Raw genomic sequence first — 23,286 nt, forward strand, 5'->3', positions numbered from 1 at the left:
ATGTGCAGTACGAATGTACAGTAGTGCAATGATATGCTTAGATGAAAGGTGTAGCTGGTTCAGTCCAGGGAAGGATAGTGAGTGTGTGAATGTGAGGGGGTGGAGGATGAGGGTTGGTGAGTATGTGTGTGTAAAGAGGGGAGGGGCGTTGGGGGGCAGAGTTCAGCAGGAGACAGCTGTAGGGAAAAAGACATTCCTGAACCTGGTGGTTTTTGTCTGTAGGCTCCTGTAGCACCTCCCAGAGGGAAGGAGGGCAAACAGTCTATGTGCTGGGTGGCAGGAGTCTTTTCTAATGTTTATTGCTCTCATCAGACTACACTTGTTGTAGATGTACTTGATAGCAGGAGGTGAGGCTCCAGTGATGCCTCCATTGATGGACAGTATATTTATTGACATTCTTTCCTGAGTATAAGATCATGAGAATATTGATAAACAGCATCAAAATAGTTAATACTCGATATCATGTCTTTATATTAAATATGGAGCTAATCAGGATATAGTTAGTCTAGCTTAGCAAAAGAACTGGAAGCAGGAAAACAGATTGCCTGGCTTTGTTCGAAATGACACCCAAAGCTGTGCTCACAAACTGTATCAAGCAACCTGCATAGCTGCTGGGAACTGTGCATAGATGTTAGGTAGATGGATAAAATAAGCATGTACATAAATAACTGAAGTTTTAGGGTCATTATAGCTTACATTCCAATATAGTTTCTGCCTGTGTGCAGCAGCAGCATCATGTGACTAAATAGAATTGTCTGCAATGGACCCTTACAATGTGTTTATTTCTGAAAGAAAGCAGCAACATAGACAAGCTAAAATGTTCCAAGTAGACTCTACTACTCATATTCTCCTGAACTATGGATGCAGAGTGTGCCGCATTTGTAGCCGCAGCTGTTGGTGTTGGTACAGATGGTAGAGACATGCCACTACCAATGTTAGGGCCCGTGTCCACCAAAGCGCTTTTTTCTGACGCCAGCGTCTTTTTTCAATTTATTGCAATGGGAGTGCCGCGTTTTTAAAAGCTGGTAAAAATGCCATCAGCGCAACGAGGCGCTGAGTGTTTTTTCCGTGCTGAGCATTTTTTTTTCGGTCGCCGAGAAATGAAAAATGTCCAATCACAGTAGAGGAGGGGTGGGACAAATACCACACCGTAGCAATGGTTACTATCCTGAAACCGGGCTTCGTCCAACCTCAGCTCTTGGACCAAACGGTGGTACTCGCCGAGATGTTTCCTCGCCCACAAAATCTCATGGTACCCACATACAGCGAGTCAGTCCTCTCTCTCTACCTGCTTCAGCCTTCTTTTCATTCAGAGCAAGGGCCAGAGCAAGTACTCTACTCTGTGTTGACATTTTTACATCCAGTAGAGTTAGGTAGAACTGCTTGCAACAAATGTATCATAGCAACCAAAGCTCAAAAACACCCGATAGCGCTCCCTGCTGGGCGTTTTCAGAAGAGCAGCTGGCGTTTTCAGCTTATAAAAAACGCTTTGGTGGACACGGGCCCTTAAGGTGCTGCTGATTTGACCATACCAATATTTTCAGTAGTCTCAAAAGTTATTTTCTACATATCATAGCATGTCTACTTATGTTTTTAAAACCTATGAGAATTAATACAAATTATGAATTTTAATATTCAGAGAATATTAATTCATAAAGCTCTCGATTCGCGAGGGCACCACCGGAGATTCAATTCACCCAGAGTCTCCGGACCTCTGGATAGCGTTTTAATGATTATTAATTATTCACTAGTGATCAGTTAGTTAATAATCGCTCAATTATCTTAAATCAATCAGTCAGTCTCATATCGAAGGGGTAAATTCTAGTGGCAGGGACTTGGAGGTAGGCAACACACACACACAATTCCTGTGATTACAGTGAAGTTTATTACCTAAGGTGAATATAAATGCGGTTACATATACATCAAAAAGATAAACAATGGCTAAACAATGAGAATGTGGGATTCTATTGAGGGGAGAATTTGACTCATAGGGGCAGCTAATGAACGCAAGTTTTAAGAGTTAAAGATAATCTATTAACAAATTATTGGACATCACTGATCACCAAAAGCCTTGGTTTGGTCTTACTGCTTGTTGTTTCTCCCAGCCGGGTTGCTGGTCAGCGGCTTCACGCTGGCGGAGTTCCGTGCGTTCTCGGTAAGGACGGCTTAAAACCGTCGGCCGCTCGCTTTCTCTGCCAGGGAATTGCTCCGGAGGTCCGTCTTTTGTCAGCTTATTGAAGAAACTTGTAGTGGAGGCCTTTTCAACCCTGGCTTGGGTTAGGGTGGTCAGGGATCCTTGCTGAAAATTAAACTGAAATAAACTTGAATAAAAATGAACTTATTTAGATTCTTTTCAGCAACAAATAACAATAACATGTTAACATAACTACTCAAATGGAGTGGGGAGACCTAGTTAAGTAACTTATTAAGATTATTTAATTAAATAAGGTAATGCTTTCGCGTTTTGAGGAGACAGTTCAGGGCAGTGTCTTTCGGGTGTCCTGGAGTTTCTCACGAATTCACATCTGGCTGTGAAAGGAGAATATCCTTTTATGTGCTATAATTAAACAAAGAGGGAGGTCAGTTGCCATGGTTACATGTGTGGGAGGCAGTTTAGGATTTCTTTCCAAAGAGTTTTGATAGGCTGTTTGTAATCTCTGGTTAATGTTTATTTGTCATTTTAACAGTCAGGCGCCGAGCATTATCTGGCTGTGGCACCAGAGGTGACAAGTTTTACGATTGAACTGCCCAGAAACAGAACTTAGGGAAAGTAAACCTTTCACCTCCTCTTTGGAGTCGCTTCAGCTGTCTGTTGAGGGTTGATATCTCAAACACCCCTTTCTTCCTCCCAGAGAGAGAGAAAGAACTTGGAGTAGTCCAAATTTATTTGATATAAAATGCAGAAACCCACACTGTTTGTTCGCAACAATATGAAGTGGCCTACTTTAATGAAAAAATCTTGAGATATTTTACATGATGATATCACAACGCTGAAAGTCTCTACTATGCATTGTTAGCTAGCTACTGCAGTGGCGGCTGTCTGTGGCATCCCCTACACAAGCCGACCCTGACTAATAACACAGAGAGGGAGAAAAGACCCAGGGGCACCACTTTCACTGAATATGGAACGCAAAGTAGGAGTTGCTTTTTAGGACCTTGGGCTAGTCCCTTTCTCGGTTCCTCAGCCACCTGGTACATGTTGTCTTACTGGTTCCGCATCTGCTGTTTCGCTGTCGCTATTGTCATCCAACTTCATTATTCCTAGTCCTGGTCTTCTGGGTGGAGCAAGCTGACACACAGTTGTGGATCAGTCAGTGGTTCCTTCACTAGGGGAAGGAACTTTTGGCATAATAGTCCATGAGCCCAGGCCAGAATATTCAGTAACCAGTACCACCCAAGGTGGCAAATTCTAGTTTGATTCCATATCTCTGGATGATATTTCAACATGATAACCTTTTGTAAGTAGTAGCTTTGTCACAGAAATTAGCCGTCATTGACACTAACCGTTGAGCAAAATTTCTGGGGTTCCAGAAAATTATGGACATTAAACACTTAATTTCCTGCATTCTGGTGTCAGGATTTCGTGGGTAAACGCAGAGGAGGTGAGCCCAAACAAAGACACTGGAGCAGAGACTCACTTCAGGTTTTTAATCCAAATGTTAACAGGTAAACAGGCTTATAGGCAGGTGACTGGAAGATCCACACAGGCAGACAGAACACTCTACCAAACAAACAAGACTGAGTGTAACACACTACAATGACCAGACAAAGACTGAGGGAAACAAGCAACGATATATACACAGGGTTAACAAGCTGGGAGGAGACACACAGGTGAGGGACATGAGGCTAACAAGACACAGGCAGGCAGAGAGAGGGCAGGGGGAAACGGAGAGATACTAACAGATCTCAAAGTATTTAGCAGACAAGCAGGCAGAGGAATTTCTGGGGGAACAGACGGAACACTTGACAGGCAGATATGGGGCAAAATTAACAACCAACACAGACAGAACACATGTTACAAAATACCAGACAAGAATCTAACTTCAGACAATAACAGAAACCCATGTAAACAGACAAATACCGACCAACTGTAACACAGGGATCATAACAGACAAACCCTAAACGAGAACACAGAACTAGAACACAGAATACAGAGCAGACTAAACCAAAATAATGCTGACAAAGAACTAGAAGCAAATACTAAGACATGAACTAAGGTACAGGCCTAGGAACAAAGACATGGAACCAAAACCCAGACTCCCCAACAAGACAGGATTGTGACATCTGGTGAATATTTCTGCACCAATTTCTGTCTTTCCTGCATCAAACTTTGGTGGAAATTTTTTATTTATGCAAAGGGAAACACAAAATTCAGGTGGCAGGTTACAACTCAACAGAACTTAAGTCCGTGCAGCTCTCAGTCATTCTGTGTGGCTTTCAGACATGTTTCTGCTGTAGACTTTCTCATGTAATATCATTCCTGCTGAGTCAGCACACATATAGATGAAAAAACAATAATTTTGGCCAGTCCATTTTTTAATCAGATTTGGCACTGGTACCACAGCTAGCTTCTCTCATTGACCAGGATTCAAAGAGCTGCTAACACTGGTTGATTAATGTTAACATTACTGTAGCTAGCTAGGCACGCAAAAAAGTCAGATAATTGTTATAACAACATACTGTAAGTGTAACTGTAATTCAATGCTGCAACAAGGACTACATGATTCCTTTAAAAGCATCAGGTGTCATATTATTTGATTGCAAGTCAAAGTTTTCCTTGCGAGTCAGAAAGTTTTGCAAGTTAAATAGTTTTGCAAGTCAAAAGGTTTTCCTACATTTCATCTACATATTTATTTATTTTTATTTATTACAGCCAGTAACTGCAGAAAGTTAAGTTGTCAGAATATAGCAAATATGATAAATATTATGAAATCATTTAGTTTAGGCTTTGCCTTGGTGCCTAGACCTGCCAACAAATGTTTGTTGTTGTAAGGAAAACAAAACAGCCCACATTTCCTTAGTCCATTAGACCACTACTGACCTCAGAATCAGCTGCCCTGCCAATCTCCCGCTTCTCTCTCTCTCTCTCCTAAAATATCTTCAATATCCATCTGGTCAATGAATGGAAGGATATACAACAGCATTAACAGGGACACTATGACCTTTAGTTTTCACTGACAACATTCTATGGGGACTGACGGGCGATTCTACTATCAGATCTTTAGGGGTGTTCAGCCCCTAATGAGAATGTAGAATGTATACAATGCCTTGCAAAAGTGTTCACTAATTGGTGGAGAGAATAAGTAGGCCTACTAGAGCGGAGCGGGTCAGTCAAGGGCGTCACTTTGTGTTGAAAAGAGGTGGCGACATAAGGGCTCAGATTAGGGTGTGATGATACATTTGGGTCATGAGACGTGACAATGCACGAGAACAAGACAAGAAGATTTTTTCCACTATTTAGATAAAATATTTGATACGGAAATATATGTGAGGGGGATCTGGGGGTCCTCCCCCAGAAGATTTTGAGCAATTTCCAGCATTCTGGAGACATTTTCTTTTCCAATTTACGGTGGAGAGGTATTTTTTTATATGTTAGTTAACATTTCTTGGTGCAAGCTGTTTTTCAGAACGTTTTTAACAAATGCTTTCAAAAAGTGATGGGGACAAAATCAGCCATTTCAAGAAGTGTTGGATCATGCACCGGTTTCTATCGCTCTTACTAAAAAAAGGGTCACACGGCCAACTAGAAGTTGGAGATTTAATGCATCATTGCTTAAAAACCTAGATTTTACAAGTTACTTCAAAAAGGAATGGGCAATATATATGGAAACTAATGACCTGCCAGGAACCTTGCCATGTCTTCTTTGGGAGGCAGCAAAAGCAGTCATGAGAGGTAGAATAACTTCCTATTCATCATACAAAAAAAAGAAAGAGTTCTTGTGAATTAGAGCTAGAACAAAAAATAAAAACATTAGAAACTAACCTTGCTACCTACCCACAGGAACACATGCTGAATGATCTGAGAAAATCAAAACTTGAATTAAATGAAATTAATAAAAAGACCCAATTTCAGTTGCAAAGACTACGCTTGGAGAACTTAGAACATGGCAATAAATCCGGCAGATTCTTAGCCAGCCAATTGAAATTGAATAAAGAAAAAATAACAATTTCCTCCTTAAAGGACTCAGCTGGGAATCTGATTTATAACCCAGAAGAAATCAACAATGCATTCAGAGATTATTATAAAAACTTATATACATCACAAATTGATCCATCTAGCTCTAACATCGATGCATTTCTGAACAATATAGATTTGCCAAGGTTAGATGATGAACAGATCAGGGCTCTGGATTCACCTGTTTCAATGGCTGAACTCCAGGAAGCTCTCTTACATATGCCGAATAATAAAGCCCCTGGGCCAGATGGTTTTCCCGCAGAACTCTATAAGGAATTCTGGGAAATACTTGCGCCCACATTCTATAGGATGGTTATAGCTCATTCCACCATCGTGGTGTCACAGATGAGAACAGCTGGGACTGAGATTGCTTTCTTTGTAGGGATGGCAGAGCCAGGCGGCGTTTGTTGGAGGAGCGTAGTGGCCGATAAGGAATGTAAACTTGTATTATGGAGTTTAGATAGATGGGTGCAGACCCAGTAGTAGCTCTGTATGCAAGCATTAGTGAGTTGAATCTGGTTCTGGAGGCCATGGGTAGCCAGTGGAGGTCACTCAGTAATGGAGTAACATACGTCCTTTTGGGCTGATCAAAACCCAGATGCACTGCTGCGTTCTGAACAATTAGTAGGGGTTTCATTGCACAAGGTGGAAGACCTGCTAGGAGGGCATTGCAATAGTCGAGGTGAGAGATAACCATGGCCATGGAAGGGGCCCTAGCACTGAGCCTTGGGGCACCCTTGTGGAGAGGCAGTGGGAGGAAGATAATTGTCCTTGTCACAAAACATTGTAGGAACGCCCCGAGAGGTAGGATTCGAACCACACACAGGAGTGCTTTGCCCAAGATGCCCATTGGTGAGAGTGCTGAATGCAGGATCATGTGATTGACTCTGTCAAAGGCAGCTGATAGGTCAAGCAGGATAAGAACCGAGGATTGGGCTGCAGCTTTAGCTGACCTGGCTTCTGTTACAGACAGAAGAGCCGTTTCAGTAGAGTGGCTCTTAAAACCAGACTGATATGGATCTAGGAGGTCATTCCGTGAGAGGAATTCTGAGACCTGTTTGAAGACTTCTCATTCGATAGCTTCGAAGTGAAACTGGCCAATAGTTCTCAACTTGAGTAGGGTCGAGGGAGGGCTTTTGAGCAAGGGTTTAACCTGAGCCCTTTTGAAAGTGGTCGGGAAGGTTCCTGAAGCCAGAGAAGTATTTATCACATGAGTGATTGTCGGGACCACGGTAGGAGATATGGCTTTGAGGAGATTCGTAGGAATCGGGTCTAGTGGGGCTGCAGTAGGACGGCTACTGGTCAGGAGTTCTGATACTTCGCTCTCCGTGAGAGGAGTAAACGAGTGCCATTAAACTGGGAGGACAGAGGAAAAGATGTAGTAAGACTGCTACATGTTAGCCTTGGTGTTGAGCCTTTTGTGCCATTTCCCAAGGGAGATGGAGGAAGACATTTATAACGTATAATGTATACGGAGTCTTGATCTGTGGCTGCGGGTCACCTACTGCCCCCGTGTTCCTGCTCGACACCCTCTGCTACAACAACTATTGTTACTAGTCCTATTGTTATTACTGTTATTATAATCATTAACATTACGATTGTTATCATTAACACTACTTTAAATATCTGTACCATTTTTCATTAAGTCTATAGCAACATCACCTTTACTGTCTTTACCTCTGTGTGTGTGTATATTGTGTAGGCTGCCTCCCTCCCCTCTCTCCTTCCATCCCTCTCTTTTTCTCTCTGTTCCTCCCTCCCTCTCTCTCTCTCCTTCACCCCCAACCGGTCGAGGAAGATGGCCGCCCACCCTGAGCCATGGTTCTGCTCGAGGTTTCTGCCTCTTAAAAGGAAGTCCTTTTCCTTGTCTCTGTCGCCTAGTGCTTGCTCTTGGTGGGAATTGTTGGGCTTCTGTAAATAACATCATAAAGTACGGTCTAGACCTGCTCTTTTATGAAAAGCGCTGTGAGATAACTGTTGTTGTGATTTGGCGCTATATAAATAAAATTGAATTGAATTGGATGTACAGTGGGTACGGAAAGTATTCAGACCCCTTTAAATTTTTCACTCTTTGTTTCATTGCAGCCATTTTCCAAAAATCAAAAAAGTTCATTTTATTTCTCAGTAATGTACACTCAGCACCCCATCTTGACAGAAAAAAGCAGAAATGTAGAAACTTTTGCAAATTTATTAAAAAAGAAAAACTGAAATATCACATGGTCATAAGTATTCAGACCCTTTGCCGTGGCACTCATATTTAACTCAGGTGCTGTCTATTTCTTCTGATCATCCTTGAGATGGTTCTACACCTTCATTTGAGTCCAGCTGTGTTTGATTATACTGATTGGACTTGATTAGGAAAGCCACACACCTGTCTATATAAGACCTTACAGCTCACAGTGCATGTCAGAGTAAATGAGAATCATGAGGTCAAAGGAACTGCCTGAAGAGCTCAGAGACAGAATTGTGGCAAGGCACAGATCTGGCCAAGGTTACAAAAAAAAATTCTGCTGCACTTAAGGTTCCTAAGAGCACAGTGGCCTCCATAATCCTCGTTTGGGACGACCAGAACCCTTCCTAGAGCTGGCCGTCTGGCCAAACTGAGCTATCGGGGGAGAAGAGCCTTGGTGAGAGAGGTAAAGAAGAACCCAAAGGTCACTGTGGCTGAGCTCCAGAGATGCAGTCGGGAGATGGGAGAAAGTTGTAGTAAGTCAACCATCACTGCAGCAATCCACCAGTCGGGGCTTTATGGCAGAGTGGCCCGACGGAAGCCTCTCCTCAGTGCAAGACACATGAAAGCCCGCATGGAGTTTGCTAAAAAACACCTGAAGGACTCCAAGATGGTGATAAATAAGATCCTCTGGTCTGATAGACCAAGATAGAACTTTTTGGCCTTAATTCTAAGCGGTATGTGTGGAGAACACCAGGCACTGCTCATCACCTGTCCAATACAGTCTCAACAGTGAAGCATGGTGGTGGCAGCATCATGCTGTGGGGGTGTTTTTCAGCTGCAGGGACAGGACGACCGGTTGCAATCGAGGGAAAGATGAATGCGGCCAAGTACAGGGATATCCTGGACGAAAACCTTTTCCAGAGTGCTCTGGACCTCAGACTGGGCTGAAGGTTTACCTTCCAACAAGACAATGACCCTAAGCACACCGCTAAAATAACGAAGGAGTGGCTTCACAACAACTCCGTGGCTGTTCTTGAATGGCCCAGCCAGAGCCCTGACTTAAACCCAATTGAGCGTCTCTGGAGAGACCTGAAAATGGCTGTCCACCAACGTTTACCATCCAACCTGACAGAACTGGAGAGGATCTGCAAGGAGGAATGGCAGAGGATACCCAAATCCAGATGTGAAAAACTTGTTGCATCTTTCCCAAAACGACTCATGGCTATATTAGATCAAAAGGGTGCTTCTACTAAATACTGAGCAAAGGGTCTGAATACTTATGACCATGTGATATTTCAGTTTTTCTTTTTTAATAAATTTGCAAAAATTTCTACATTTCTGTTTTTTTCTGTCAAGATGGGGTGCTGAGTGTACATTACTGAGAAATAAAATGAACTTTTTTGATTTTTGGAAAATGGCTGCAATGAAACAAAGAGTGAAAAATTTAAAGGGGTCTGAATACTTTCCGTACCCACTGTATAAGGACTGCTACATGGCAGGTTTACTTGTGCCGTGCTCACACAGTCGGAACTGACCAGAGCGGGAATAGACCGGTTGATTTTGAGAGATTTAGAGAATTGGCTAGTTATAGCCGCTACTTTGCCTGTAAAGAAGGCAGCAAAGGTATCAGCAGACACGTTTGTATGTGGTGGAGGATTTAGTAGCGCTTTAAAAGTGGAAAATAATTTCCTTGAGTCAGTGGCACTGCTAATTCTGTCATTATAGAATGCAGTTTTGGCAGCACTGATGCTTGTTGAGAAGGAGGATAGGAGCATTTGGTAGCCCTTAAGGTTGGCAGGGTCTTTGGTTTTTCGCCATTTTCTTTCAGTGGCTCTGAGATCAGTGCGGAGCCCACAGATGGTATCAGTTAGCCACGGGTGGGACTGGTGTAAAGGAAATTTACTGTTCTAGAGATGTTAAATAAAATTGGTCCTGAACACAGAGTTGTCTTTGTCATATTTATTCTGAAAGAAACTTTCATTAAACCCGTCTCATGAACAGATATGGGGAGTCCAGATCACTGATTTCCCACAACGCTTCCTATTGTCTGCTGTATGTCCTCTAAATTATTTGGGCAGAGACCTCATTCTCAGACTCGGTTTGTATTTCATGTCTACGCCCAATGGCATACAAGTCACAAGATCGCCCCCAGATGCATTATCATGCTTCTCAAATAATGAGATGGTAAAACTGGCTCATAATCATTCCACCTGAGACTGAGTTTATGAAAGCTGAACACTTGCACTGCACTGTCTATGCCTCATCATATTCAGACAAGAAATATGAGGAACAGTTCCTCTCAGAGCTAAATGATCAGAGATCATGAGATCAGAGATCATGATTGGAGCTCCCTGCGCAGCGCTATCTCTTTCTCTGTCTCTCACCTGCACAGACTGCCTTTTACAAAGTTCATGATGCAGTTCCACATGTTTCTCTCTCCAAGGCACCTACAGATAGGTGGAAAGACTTGGGCCCATTTGTTAAACAATGCAATGCTATTATTTATTGGACGCACACACATAGACCAGGCATCATGTATTCTGCATCACAGGATGTATTTAAGCTGCAATACACACCCATACCCACACACACACACCACACACACACACACACACACACACACACACACACACACACACACACACACACAGCAGCACTCAGCTCGCAGTATTTGACACAAGATGATAATGTGCATCCGCACACAGCCACATCTCTCTCATGTTACACTGACACGTCACAGCTTCCTCCTGAGCTTTCAGAAGTACTGCCTACACTCTGGGAGTCTCACAAATATGATGTAGGCTTGATCAGGTCTGCTGAGCCAGTTAGTATTAAAGCTAAATCTAACTTCAGGCCTAACCAACCACAATATCTGTTGAAGCTAGAAGCCATTGAAGGCATTAAACCTGTGTTTAACTCTATTAGATGCAGTCAGTGTTTCTTGCCCTCTGAGGGCGTGAGCTCAATGTATATGCTCAAATGGTCTGGTTGGAGGTGGATATGCTGCTGTAGCTTGCATCTTCACTGCTTTCCCAGAATTTTGTGTGATGCAAATGAGGCATTGTAAACCAGTGTTGATTTATGGCTTCAGCTATCCCACTTCTGACCCCAAGATTGTAATGGAAATTAACCGTTCTGGAGATGTTAAATAAAGTTGGTCCAGAACACAGAGTTATCTTTGCCATATTTATTCTGACAGGTTGCGGAGGTTGCAGCGGTGTGAGACATAATTTGCTGGAACAATGGGCTGTTCCTGTAGGCATACTGTGAACTGGCATTCGGTGGCACAGTTTCGGACAAGAACGAGGTCAAGCACCTTGCCAGCTCTGTGGGTCAGGGGGGCTGAGAAAGGACTGAATCAGAGACAGAAGTCTGCTGAGTTTGATTTGTCTAAGTGAATGTTCATGTCACCGAGGACAAGTAACAGACAGTCATGCTCTGGGACTGAAGACAGCAGTGTGTCTAGCTCGTCCACAAAGTTACCCACTTGTCCTGGTGGACGGTATATGACAATGACAGAGACCTTTAGCGGAGCGGACACCAAGACACCATGATATTCGGGGGTAACAGCTGTGTGAATTTCCATTTGTTGGAAATTAAGAGCTTAGAAAAGCTACACTGGTAGGTGGCCTTGCTCGGTGGGCTCGCTGGTCTTTATGCAAGTAGGTCTTCACACAAAGAGCTGACACTTCAGTGATAGGTTACATTGAAGTAGTATGAGTCTAATTGCATACAGGTGTTGTGCATTAAGACTGATTGCACCCAGCTGAGATCGCCCTCCAGATTACCCAGACAAAAGGTTGGTTTCAGTGTGTGGGACACACAACATGGCGATGTCCATGTAAGGGGGACCTGTGGTTATGTAAATAGAAATTACTCATTCTAAGGTAATGAAAACATAATGGTTCATTATGTAAAGTCTTTATACCCCACTGAAAACATAGGTATGGATCTTATATTGCATTTCTGTCAAATCCTCAGAAATATTACACACTGAACCTTTAAGTGACCCTATTTTTCTTTAAGTTCTCAATGTCAGTTCTTTTTTTCCACCTCTCCATCTCTACCGGTTTCAAGGTGCGTATGGATCTGATCGAGGAGGAGAATGTGTGCAGTTTAGCCTCTGAACATGGAAGGTATCGTCAGGAGGTTAATGTTGGACCCCAAACTACACGATCTGTACCTTTCGTCATTATTCCCATGAAGGCAGGAGTATACCGCATTGAGGTCAAAGCAGCTGTTAAAGACTCTGCACACGCTGATGGAGTCAAGAAGATGCTGTGGGTGGTGGTAAGACAAATAAACTCTGTATCTCAGGTCTGTAACTGTCTGATTTGCATGTATGCGTGGCCACTTAAAGACAAATGCTGTCACGGTTTCGTGAGTGCAGAGGAGGTGAGAGCCCAAATGCAAGACACTGGAGCAGAGATTCAGTTCAGGGTTTTAATACCAACAAAAAGCAGGATCTCAGGCCTACAGGCAGTAGAGGCGTCCAAAATCTAACAGGCTTTAAAGCAGAAGAACAGGCAGAACACTTCAAACACGAGACACAACTGAATGTGAACACTGCAATGACCGGGTATGTATGTATAAAAAATGTGTATCTCTCTCACACGGGTTAACGAGCTGGGAGGGAGCAACACAGGTGACTGGGATCAGGTTAGAGAGGCAGGCAGAGACAGTTAACCCAGAACAAGTACACAGACCAGAAGGGGACACAGAGCTAAACCTAAGAGACATGACAGATACTAAGTAAACTTAAAGATGCGGATGAATAACATAATAAACAAGGCTATACAGAGAACACAAGAGCAGGAACCGAACCTCAAAACAAGAAATGACTGACCAACAGAATGAAGTAGGGAACAGAGACACAACCAACTGGGGAAACAGGACAACGCTAAACACAGATATAAACTAGGTTACTGGACACAGGACAGCAGACAGGACTGAACCCTGAAGCACAACAGACTAACAGATACTGAACTGATCAAATATAACAAAAACTCAGAGGGCTAAACACAAACCTGGCCGACAGGCAGAATGTGACAGAGTCCGGTCATTCTGTCAGGGTTGGTGTAGTGTGTGTGTGTGTGTGTGTATATGCTGTCTCATGTTATATTGTTTTGCCTGCCCTGCTCGTTGTGTCAGCCTGTTTCTGTGGATTTTAGATTTCTGTTGGATGACCTGTTTTATTTTGGACTCTGTTATTTTGGATTATGGATTCAGCCACTCAGTTGTAAGTGTGCTCGCTTTTGTTGGAATTAAACCTTCTTTGAACTGCACCCGCTTGCTCTCTGTCCTGCATTTGGGTCTTCCAACTTGCTCAACCCTCCACACCAACCCTGACAAATGCAACCCCTTGGGACTGATGGACAAGTTGTTTTAAGTATTTTATGCATTAATGTAAAAGCAGGATTTTTTTTCTGTAGTTGGTTGAGGTGCAGCTCATTTTGATCAGACTACAACTAATAATATTCATTATGGATTAATCTGCTGATTATTTTCTAAATTAATTGACTAGTTTGGTTTGTGTAAACATTTTGAACATGGTGAGAAATGCCCTCACAATTACCCAGAGCCCAAAGTGACACTTTTTCTTTTTTTACAAAGTTTGTTTTGTCAAATCAATAGTGTTGGGCAAGTTACTCTGGAATTCGATAAGTAACTTTTTACAACAACTTTACCTATAACTGGGTATTAAAAGTAACTAGTTACATTACTCATTACGTTACTATATCACTTTCACTACATTATGGTGAATTTATAAACATTACATTTATAAACTCCATCCATTTTGTGTGCAAACATTTTAATTGGTAAAGTAACTAAAGCGGTCAGAGTAAAAGTACAATATTTACCTCTGAGATTTAGTGGAGTAGAAGAAAAGATTAAAGTACAAGTAAATCAACTTATTTACATTTTCCCACTGTGCTGGACTCATAAGCCTAATAGTTTTAGTCTGAAGTTTTTATATAGCGCCTTTCCAGTGCTCAAGGTCGCTTTACATGGTACATTTACAATATATTTACACACTAACACACAACTTACAATCACATAGGATACATATAGTAACATTTAAACGAAATACATGTTAAATAGATATGTTAACTGTCTTGAATGTAGCCACAGATGAAATATTTTGAAGTGAAAGGGGCAGTGAATTCCATAATTTTGGAGCATTAACACTAAATGACCTTCCACCTACTGTAGACAACTGGAAACGAGGGACGGACAATAAACCAAGTTCAGTTGGTCTGAGAGACCGTGCAGGGCGGTAGGTGAAAAGTATATCAGACAAATATGGGGGTGCAAGACCATTTAATACCTTAAATGTTAGAAGTAATACCTTAAAGTGGATACGTGATGCCACGGGTAGCTAGTGAAGGTCATGAAGCACCTGAGTAATGTGAGCAGAACGCCTGGTGGAGGTGAGAACTCTTGCTGCTGAGTTTTGAACGTACTGTAATCTTGCAATAAGTTTTTTGGGAAGACCAAGAAATAAAGCATTGCAATAATCCAGATATGATTAATGCATGGATTAAGATTTCAGCGTCAGCTAAAGTGAGAGAAGATCTTAGACGAGCAATATTCTGAAGATTAGTCTGGGGGACGGGGACACAGTTCTATATTTTTATATGTAAATTTGCACATTGAGGAACTTTTTTGATGACTGCAGTGACCGTTTGAATTCACATTTAAATGAATCATGCCTCTGATTGTGAGAGAGATTGTGGCTGCACCTCCATTTGTTTTGTTCAGTTACTTACGGTTTACTGACTTTAAACACACCTACCAATTAGACAATTGCTTTATGACAAGATATTATTTTACCCTAGAACACTGACTGACCTTGATGATCATGTTAAATTTAATATTCTGATTTTATTACTCGTAGTTGTATTTGCTGCTGATATGTAGGCCTAGGTTAAAACAATGTTATCAAGCTGTTTAGCTTGTATTCTAATTTATCGCATGAGCACAATGTCCCTGTCTGACCATAGCTTTCAGCATGTCTCTTTCTGATCATTTTAATTTGATAAATTTAATATTCTGCTCGTATTCCTACTTTTATTTGGTTTAATGTTATCGTGATGCTTAGCTCGATATATAATAAGTGTATAAAGAACAGTGTACGTACAGCTCTGTCCAACAGGGAACTGAGGTCATTGTATCCATGCTCTCTTCAAGGCCACCAGACTCTTTTGACAATAAGTCATTTTAACCTGACCTGTTCTTCTTTGAGAAGCCCTCCTGTTGTCCACTCATTACCTGTATTAACTGCACCTGTTTGAACTCATTACCTATATAAGACACCTGTCCACACACTCTATCAAACAGACTCAAACCTCTCCACAATGGCCAAGACCAGAGAGCTGTGTAAGGACATCAGGGATACAATTGTAGACCTGCACAAGGCTGGGATGGGCTACAGAACAATAGGCAAGCAGTTGGTGAGAAGCAACAACTGTTGCCGCAATTATTAGAGAATAGAATCTCCCTTGGTCGGGGGCTCCATGCAAGATCTCACCTCGTGGGGCATCAGTGATCATGAGGAAGGTGAGGGATCAGCCCAGAACTACACGGCAGGACCTGGTCAATGACCTGGATTTTTGTTTTAGATTCCGTCTCACAGTTGAAGTGTACCTATGATAAAAATTAGACCTCAACATGCTTTTGTAAGTAGGAAAACCTGCAAAATCACAAGTATATCAAATACTTGTTCTCCCCACTGTATGTATGTATAATGTCAGTTGCTTCAATGCATTTAGGGGTGTGGTCCTGGTCAAGACAATCTCCTGAACTCCAAACTGAATGTCAGAATGGGAAAGAAAGGTGATTTAAGCAATTTTGAGCGTGGCATGGTTGTTGGTGCCAGACAGGCCGGTCTGAGTATTTCACAATCTGCTCAGTTACTGGGATTTTCACGCACAACCATTTCTAGGGTTTACAAAGAATGGTGTGAAAAGGGAAAAACATCCAGTATGCGGCAGTCCTGTGGGCGAAAATGCCTTGTTGATGCTAGAAGTCAGAGGAGAATGGGCCGACTGATTCAAGCTGATAGAAGAGCAACTTTGACTGAACTAACCACTCGTTACAACCGAGGTATGCAGCAAAGCATTTGTGAAGCCACAACACGCACAACCTTGAGGCGGATGGGCTACAACAGCAGAAGACCCCACCAGGTACCACTCATCTCCACTACAAATGGGGAAAAAGAGGCTACAATTTGCAAGAGCTCACCAAAATTGGACAGTTGAAGACTGGAAAAATGTTGCCTGGTCTGAGTCTCGATTTCTGTTGAGACATTCAGATGGTAGAGTCAGAATTTGGCGTAAACAGAATGAGAACATGGATCCATCATGCCTTGTTACCACTGTGCAGGCTGCTGGTGGTGGTGGTTATAATGGTGTGGGTCATGTTTTCTTGGCACACTTTAGGCCCCTTAGTGCCAATTGGGCATCGTTTAAATGCCACGGCCTACCTGAGCATTGTTTCTGACCATGTCCATCCCTTTATGGCCACCATGTACCCATCCTCTGATGGCTACTTCCAGCAGGATAATGCACCATGTCACAAAGCTCGAATCATTTCAAATTGGTTTCTTGAACATGACAATGAGTTCACTGTACTAAAATGGCCCCCACAGTCACCAGATCTCAACCCAATAGAGCATCTTTGGGATGTGGTGGAACGGGAGCTTCGTGCCCTGGATGTGCATCCCACAAATCTCCATCAACTGCAAGATGCTATCCTATCAATATGGACCAACATTTCTAAAGAATGCTTTCAGCACCTTGTTGAATCAATGCCACGTAGAATTAAGGCAGTTCTGAAGGCGAAAGGGGGTCAAACACAGTATTAGTATGGTGTTCCTAATAATCCTTTAGGTGAGTGTACATACACAATAAAAAAAATTTGTTCAAATCTCCACTGGTTGCATCTGGTGGCATTGCAGTAAACTTCAGATCATACTATACTATACAAAATGCAAACATCCTGGACACACAGTCTGCCCTGCACTCTCTGTTCCCCATCTACATGGCCCCAAATGCACCTGCTGGAGATTTAACCTGCTGAGTACGCTCTAGTTGTGTTTATTAACTGCTATTTTTTCCAGCCTGAAGGTATGCTGGTGAAATCTAGAAAGATTATAACACTTGACCCTGCTAACGGTGTGGGTAAGTTTACTTTTGAGGTAGCTGCATTGAGGAAAAATTGTCTGCTTTTTTATTATCCCCTGACTTGGTAACTGTCTCTTCCTTCAGATGGTAATCAACAGGAAATAATCAACAGTGAAATCCCTCTGAAAGATTTGGTTCCAAACACACCTATGAGCACAATAATCTATGTGAAAGGTGAGATCACAGGACACATTTTACTGAAACTGAAGACTATGTAGCTTAATGGAGCAATTTGCAGTTTAAAATAGAGCCAATTATTAGCAATGTCATGATTATTAATATAACAAGTGTATCTAACTAACATTATAAGCACGACATTATAACCAGATAATCAAACTACTTTGAAGCTGATGTTGATGATCACGATCTAATGTGTATATATGTGAATCACCCCAAAGTTGTCAGTAGTAGATGAAAATGTTTCAGCAAACTGAACTGAAACCTCAGTGAATAGAGAACATCTGTATGTTTCTCCATGGACACTATAATGCCTTCACTGCAAATTCTTTAAGGTGTGATGCCTTACTGTTAGATCACTCCTGGTGCTGTGTCAGATGATAATTATGATATAATTTAATGAAGTTACCTATGATGTTCAGTGCCTTTCTCAGTATCCTTCCTGCTTCTGCATGATGACTACAGTAATGTAGTAAAACATTATAAATAAATCTACCTTCTATGTGAATGACATTGATAAGACTCATTAATTGAACCAATTACAGACTTTGCCAAAACTAAAACCTCGCCTGCAACGCTCCACGTACTGTGCATCACCAGAACAGGTGCAAATGCGAAGGAATGGATATTTGCATTGCATCTGCATTCTTGCTACTATTGACTTCGCGCTGGCATGATAACAGGACCCATTATGATATATTTGGGAACACAATGTGATACTTTCCTTCTTGCATTGTTGTTGCCAAGGATGTTTTTGTTTCTCAATTGCAAATAACCGCCTTGTGAAGACCATTTATCTTTGGCCCCACAGGAGGAGGGCAGATAAGTGCGCTTTTGGAGAACACCATTAGGGGGAACTATGTGGGTAATCTGATCAAACAGCCCTCAGGCTCTGCAGAGGAGAACATGATCATCATGACACTGCCTGTCATTGCAACCACGTATTTGGACAAAACCAACCAGTGGGAAACTGCGGGCTTGGAAAAACGTAACAAAGCCCTCCAACACATCCAGACTGGTAGGCTGCATTTATTACTATAGGGAGAAAAATTAGAAACTGAATAGTCCAATTTAATAGGACCAATATTATCCATTGAAAAGAATCAGAGTTGAGAGTAAAGGGGTTGTGTGATTTGTTTGTGCCCAGGATTCCAGAACCAGCTTGCCTACCGTAAAGTTGATGGGTCGTTTGCTGCTAGGGACAGCCACCAAAGTAGCACCTGGTGAGGCATCCAAACATTACTGAAATGTTTGCACATCCTTGGTTGACTCCATATAATGGTTAGAACGCCATCTCTCCTCTCTTCCTTAAGGCTGACCGCCTATGTTGCCAAGGTGTTTGCTATGGCCATCAATCTGGTGGCAGTGCCAGACAGCTTCATCTGTGACGCTGTCAAGTTTCTGATTTTCAACGTACAGCAACCTGACGGCATGTTTAGAGAAGATGGAACGGTGTCCCACATAGAGATGACTGTGCGTGCACTGTTTTCAGTAACAACAGTTCGTAAACGTGGTGCTAAACAAAAACAATAAGAACAATATGTGTGTGTAGGGGGATGTGCTCGGCACGGATTCAGATGCCTCGATGACGGCCTTCTGTCTCATTGCCATGCAGGAGTCACGCATACTATGTGCTGCCACTGTTGATGTGAGTACCTCACCTGCATACAATGGGCCTCATACATGATCAGTCATGTGTACACACAGATGTGAACTTAAATTGTACATGCAAACAATTTAAGAACTTTTGTTGAATTCATCAACACTTGGATACTTCCTACTCTTCCTACATAAGATCACAATTTTAAAGTGCCCTACACCACACATAAGCCATACACAAAAACCCAACTTGTGTTTTGTGCTTAATGAAAATACAGATGAAAAATGTTTTGTTTTTATTTATGTTTAATAGTTTGAAATGTGTCACACTAAATGAAACATGGTTACCAAGACGGAGACAAAACTGTCTCACGCCACCTAATCTGCAAACACTCACTTATCTTGGCTACTGGGACCTTCCAGAGAGAGACTAGTGATAGGTCTGGCATATACAAGTCCATTGTTAGTTGTGCACTCGCCAAAATTCTGCAGGGTATCATGCAGGTAATGCCACAGTTCATTCGCTTCCCATATACCGCTGCTCAGCAGACCCAGTTAAAAAGGATTTTTATGCCATTGCTGGACTAGCCTACCTAATAATATTTGAGCAATGGACCATACTCGTTCGCATCAGGGCACCATTTCCAAATCCTTTTCTCTTCCTCAATAGAAAACAATTGCGTTCAATAGCAGTGAATCTGAGTAATGTGATAATTGCAAGGCCACTACACTTTTATGCATAAAATAGTCCAATAAAGAGCCACTTCTTTTTCATATTGTAGTTTTTATTCCTTCATTTTTGTGGTTACAAATCAACAAGGTGCATGCTGACACCTACTGTACCCTGTGTCCATGCCTATGTAACCCTAGGTATCCCTCAGATGTCCTAAAGACATGTGAATAAAGCCCTTCCAGCTCTCCTACAGCTCATACTCCACTCCCTTGTGATCCTAAAGTCTTTTTAATATTTCTTAGTTCCCCTGTCACCCAAAGCATTGGATATGGATGGATTTTTTTTTTTTTTTTTAAATTGTTTCTTTCCAGAAACACTGTCCCTGGAAAGCTTTCATGATGTGTTTCTATCCTCCTAAACCATAACATGTTGATAGGTTAGCAGCAGTGTTGGACAGTAACGCGTTACTGTAATATTACACTTCTCAGTAACTAGTAGTGTAACTAATTACTTTTCTAAAACAGGAGAGAGAGAGAGAGAGAGATGCAAGTAGCTACTGCCATTATTATGCCACTGTCCTAAAGATGCAAAGATCATTGTTGTCCGTTGTAAACTTTGTGCGACTAGCAAAAAGCTTTCAATCTCGAACAATTCTACATTTAATTTATTGAAGCACCTGCTGAAGCAGCACAACAAAGTGAAACTTACAGAAAGAAACACCAGTAACTACTGCCACTGATGCTTGGACTCTTCGGGAGAGAGTGGCGTTATACTACTTATAAATAGGCTACATGTGCAGAAAAACAGTAGTTCAAAAGTCGGGATTTACTTACTTATTTTTTATTTTATTTCAGTCTGGTATTAAGAAACGTTAGTAACACATTGACTCCTTCTTCCAGTGCCAGTTGTGATTGAACAACCCTGTCGGCTGCATTCCCTGCAATGTAGGACAACCCTTGCACATGAGATATTGAACACCCCTAATAGCTTATGTATTGCACAAATAACATATTGCACAATCCCAATAGCCTACGAATTGCACCAATGACACATTTCACATAACCTGTGCAATACATGACATATTGAACAATCAAACAGCTCCTGTGTTGCACCACTAACATACACTCACCTAAAGGATTATTAGGAACACCTGTTCAATGTCTCATTAATGCAATTATCTAATCAACCAATCACATGGCAGTTGCTTCAATGCATTTAGGGGTGTGGTCCTGGTCAAGACAATCTCCTGAACTCCAAACTGAATGTCAGAATGGGAAAGAAAGGTGATTTAAGCAATTTTGAGCGTGGCATGGTTGTTGGTGCCAGACAGGCCGGTCTGAGTATTTCACAATCTGCTCAGTTACTGGGATTTTCACGCACAACCATTTCTAGGGTTTACAAAGAATGGTGTGAAAAGGGAAAAACATCCAGTATGCGGCAGTCCTGTGGGCGAAAATGCCTTGTTGATGCTAGAAGTCAGAGGAGAATGGGCCGACTGATTCAAGCTGATAGAAGAGCAACTTTGACTGAACTAACCACTCGTTACAACCGAGGTATGCAGCAAAGCATTTGTGAAGCCACAACACGCACAACCTTGAGGCGGATGGGCTACAACAGCAGAAGACCCCACCAGGTACCACTCATCTCCACTACAAATGGGAAAAAGAGGCTACAATTTGCAAGAGCTCACCAAAATTGGACAGTTGAAGACTGGAAAAATGTTGCCTGGTCTGAGTCTCGATTTCTGTTGAGACATTCAGATGGTAGAGTCAGAATTTGGCGTAAACAGAATGAGAACATGGATCCATCATGCCTTGTTACCACTGTGCAGGCTGCTGGTGGTGGTGGTGTAATGGTGTGGGTCATGTTTTCTTGGCACACTTTAGGCCCCTTAGTGCCAATTGGGCATCGTTTAAATGCCACGGCCTACCTGAGCATTGTTTCTGACCATGTCCATCCCTTTATGGCCACCATGTACCCATCCTCTGATGGCTACTTCCAGCAGGATAATGCACCATGTCACAAAGCTCGAATCATTTCAAATTGGTTTCTTGAACATGACAATGAGTTCACTGTACTAAAATGGCCCCCACAGTCACCAGATCTCAACCCAATAGAGCATCTTTGGGATGTGGTGGAACGGGAGCTTCGTGCCCTGGATGTGCATCCCACAAATCTCCATCAACTGCAAGATGCTATCCTATCAATATGGACCAACATTTCTAAAGAATGCTTTCAGCACCTTGTTGAATCAATGCCACGTAGAATTAAGGCAGTTCTGAAGGCGAAAGGGGGTCAAACACAGTATTAGTATGGTGTTCCTAATAATCCTTTAGGTAAGTGTATTGCACAACCCAGCCAGCCTACATGTTAATGTTGATAAGCTTAATGGACATTGGCACAAATTAGTGTTTATATTGGTTTACCCTGCATTTAGGAACCCTGAATCTTCTACCAGAGGGTAAAAGTGTTACATTCTGCCTGTCGACCATGTTTAAGTTTTGCACAGTTTTCGTCAGTTGATTATCTGTTATTTTGGTCTGAGTTTTGGGGTGCTGTCTTGTCTGTTGTCCTGTGTCCAGTCTGTTTATGGTGAGCTCTGCCGTCTTGTTGTCTGTTTTTGTTCTGTTATCCTAGTCTGTTGTGCTGTTATCTTGCCTCCCTTATCTACTGTCTTCTTGATTCTAAGATTTGGGTTTTGCATCTACATTTTAGTTCTGTTGAGTTTAGTTCACTGTGAGTTTACATATCTGTCAGCTAGTGTTTAGTGGTGTTTTGGTATTTTCCTTATTTCTGTTCCTAGTTGGGTGTTGTCGTGTTTCCCGGTTAGTTCTGTCTCTGTTCCCTACCCCGGTCTGTGTAACAGTTGGTCCATGTTTTCTGTTGGAGGTTTGTTCCTTGTCTTGTGTTCTGTTTAGCCTTGTTAGCCTTCATTGTTCATTCCAGGTTTTGTTTAGCTCACCTTGTCTGTCATGTATCTTAGGTTTAGTTCTGCATTTTGGTTCTGTGTTTCGTTTATGTCTGTGTTTAGCGTCCATTAATCTAGTTGGTCTGTTGCCCAAGTGATCACTCTGCCTGGCTGCCTGTGTCTCTGTTTTCCCTGCTGTCTCTCTGCCTGCCTCATTAACCTTGATCCCTGTCACCTGTGTTATTCCCGCCCTGCTTGTTAGTCCCTGTGTATATATGCCTGGTGTTTCTGTTCAGTCTCTGTCATTGGTGTGTGTGTGTGTGTGTGTGTGTGTGTGTGTGTGTATGTATATATACAGTCGTATTTGTTTGGAGGAGTGTTCTGGCTGCCTGTTTG

At 42.1% G+C, this 23,286-nt stretch overlaps 1 pseudogene; it reads left to right on the forward strand.

Annotated features, from left to right (window-relative positions):
- LOC119899453 overlaps nucleotides 1–20,083 on the forward strand; it is a 37,162-nt pseudogene extending 17,079 nt beyond the window's left edge.
- Nucleotides 20,084–23,286: the final 3,203 nt, after the last annotated feature.

This window comes from Micropterus salmoides, unplaced genomic scaffold (assembly GCF_014851395.1).
Source record: "Micropterus salmoides isolate LMB-PRFRI ecotype aquatic unplaced genomic scaffold, ASM1485139v1 Ms_hic_scaffold_12, whole genome shotgun sequence".
Classification (NCBI taxonomy): domain Eukaryota; kingdom Metazoa; phylum Chordata; class Actinopteri; order Centrarchiformes; family Centrarchidae; genus Micropterus; species Micropterus salmoides.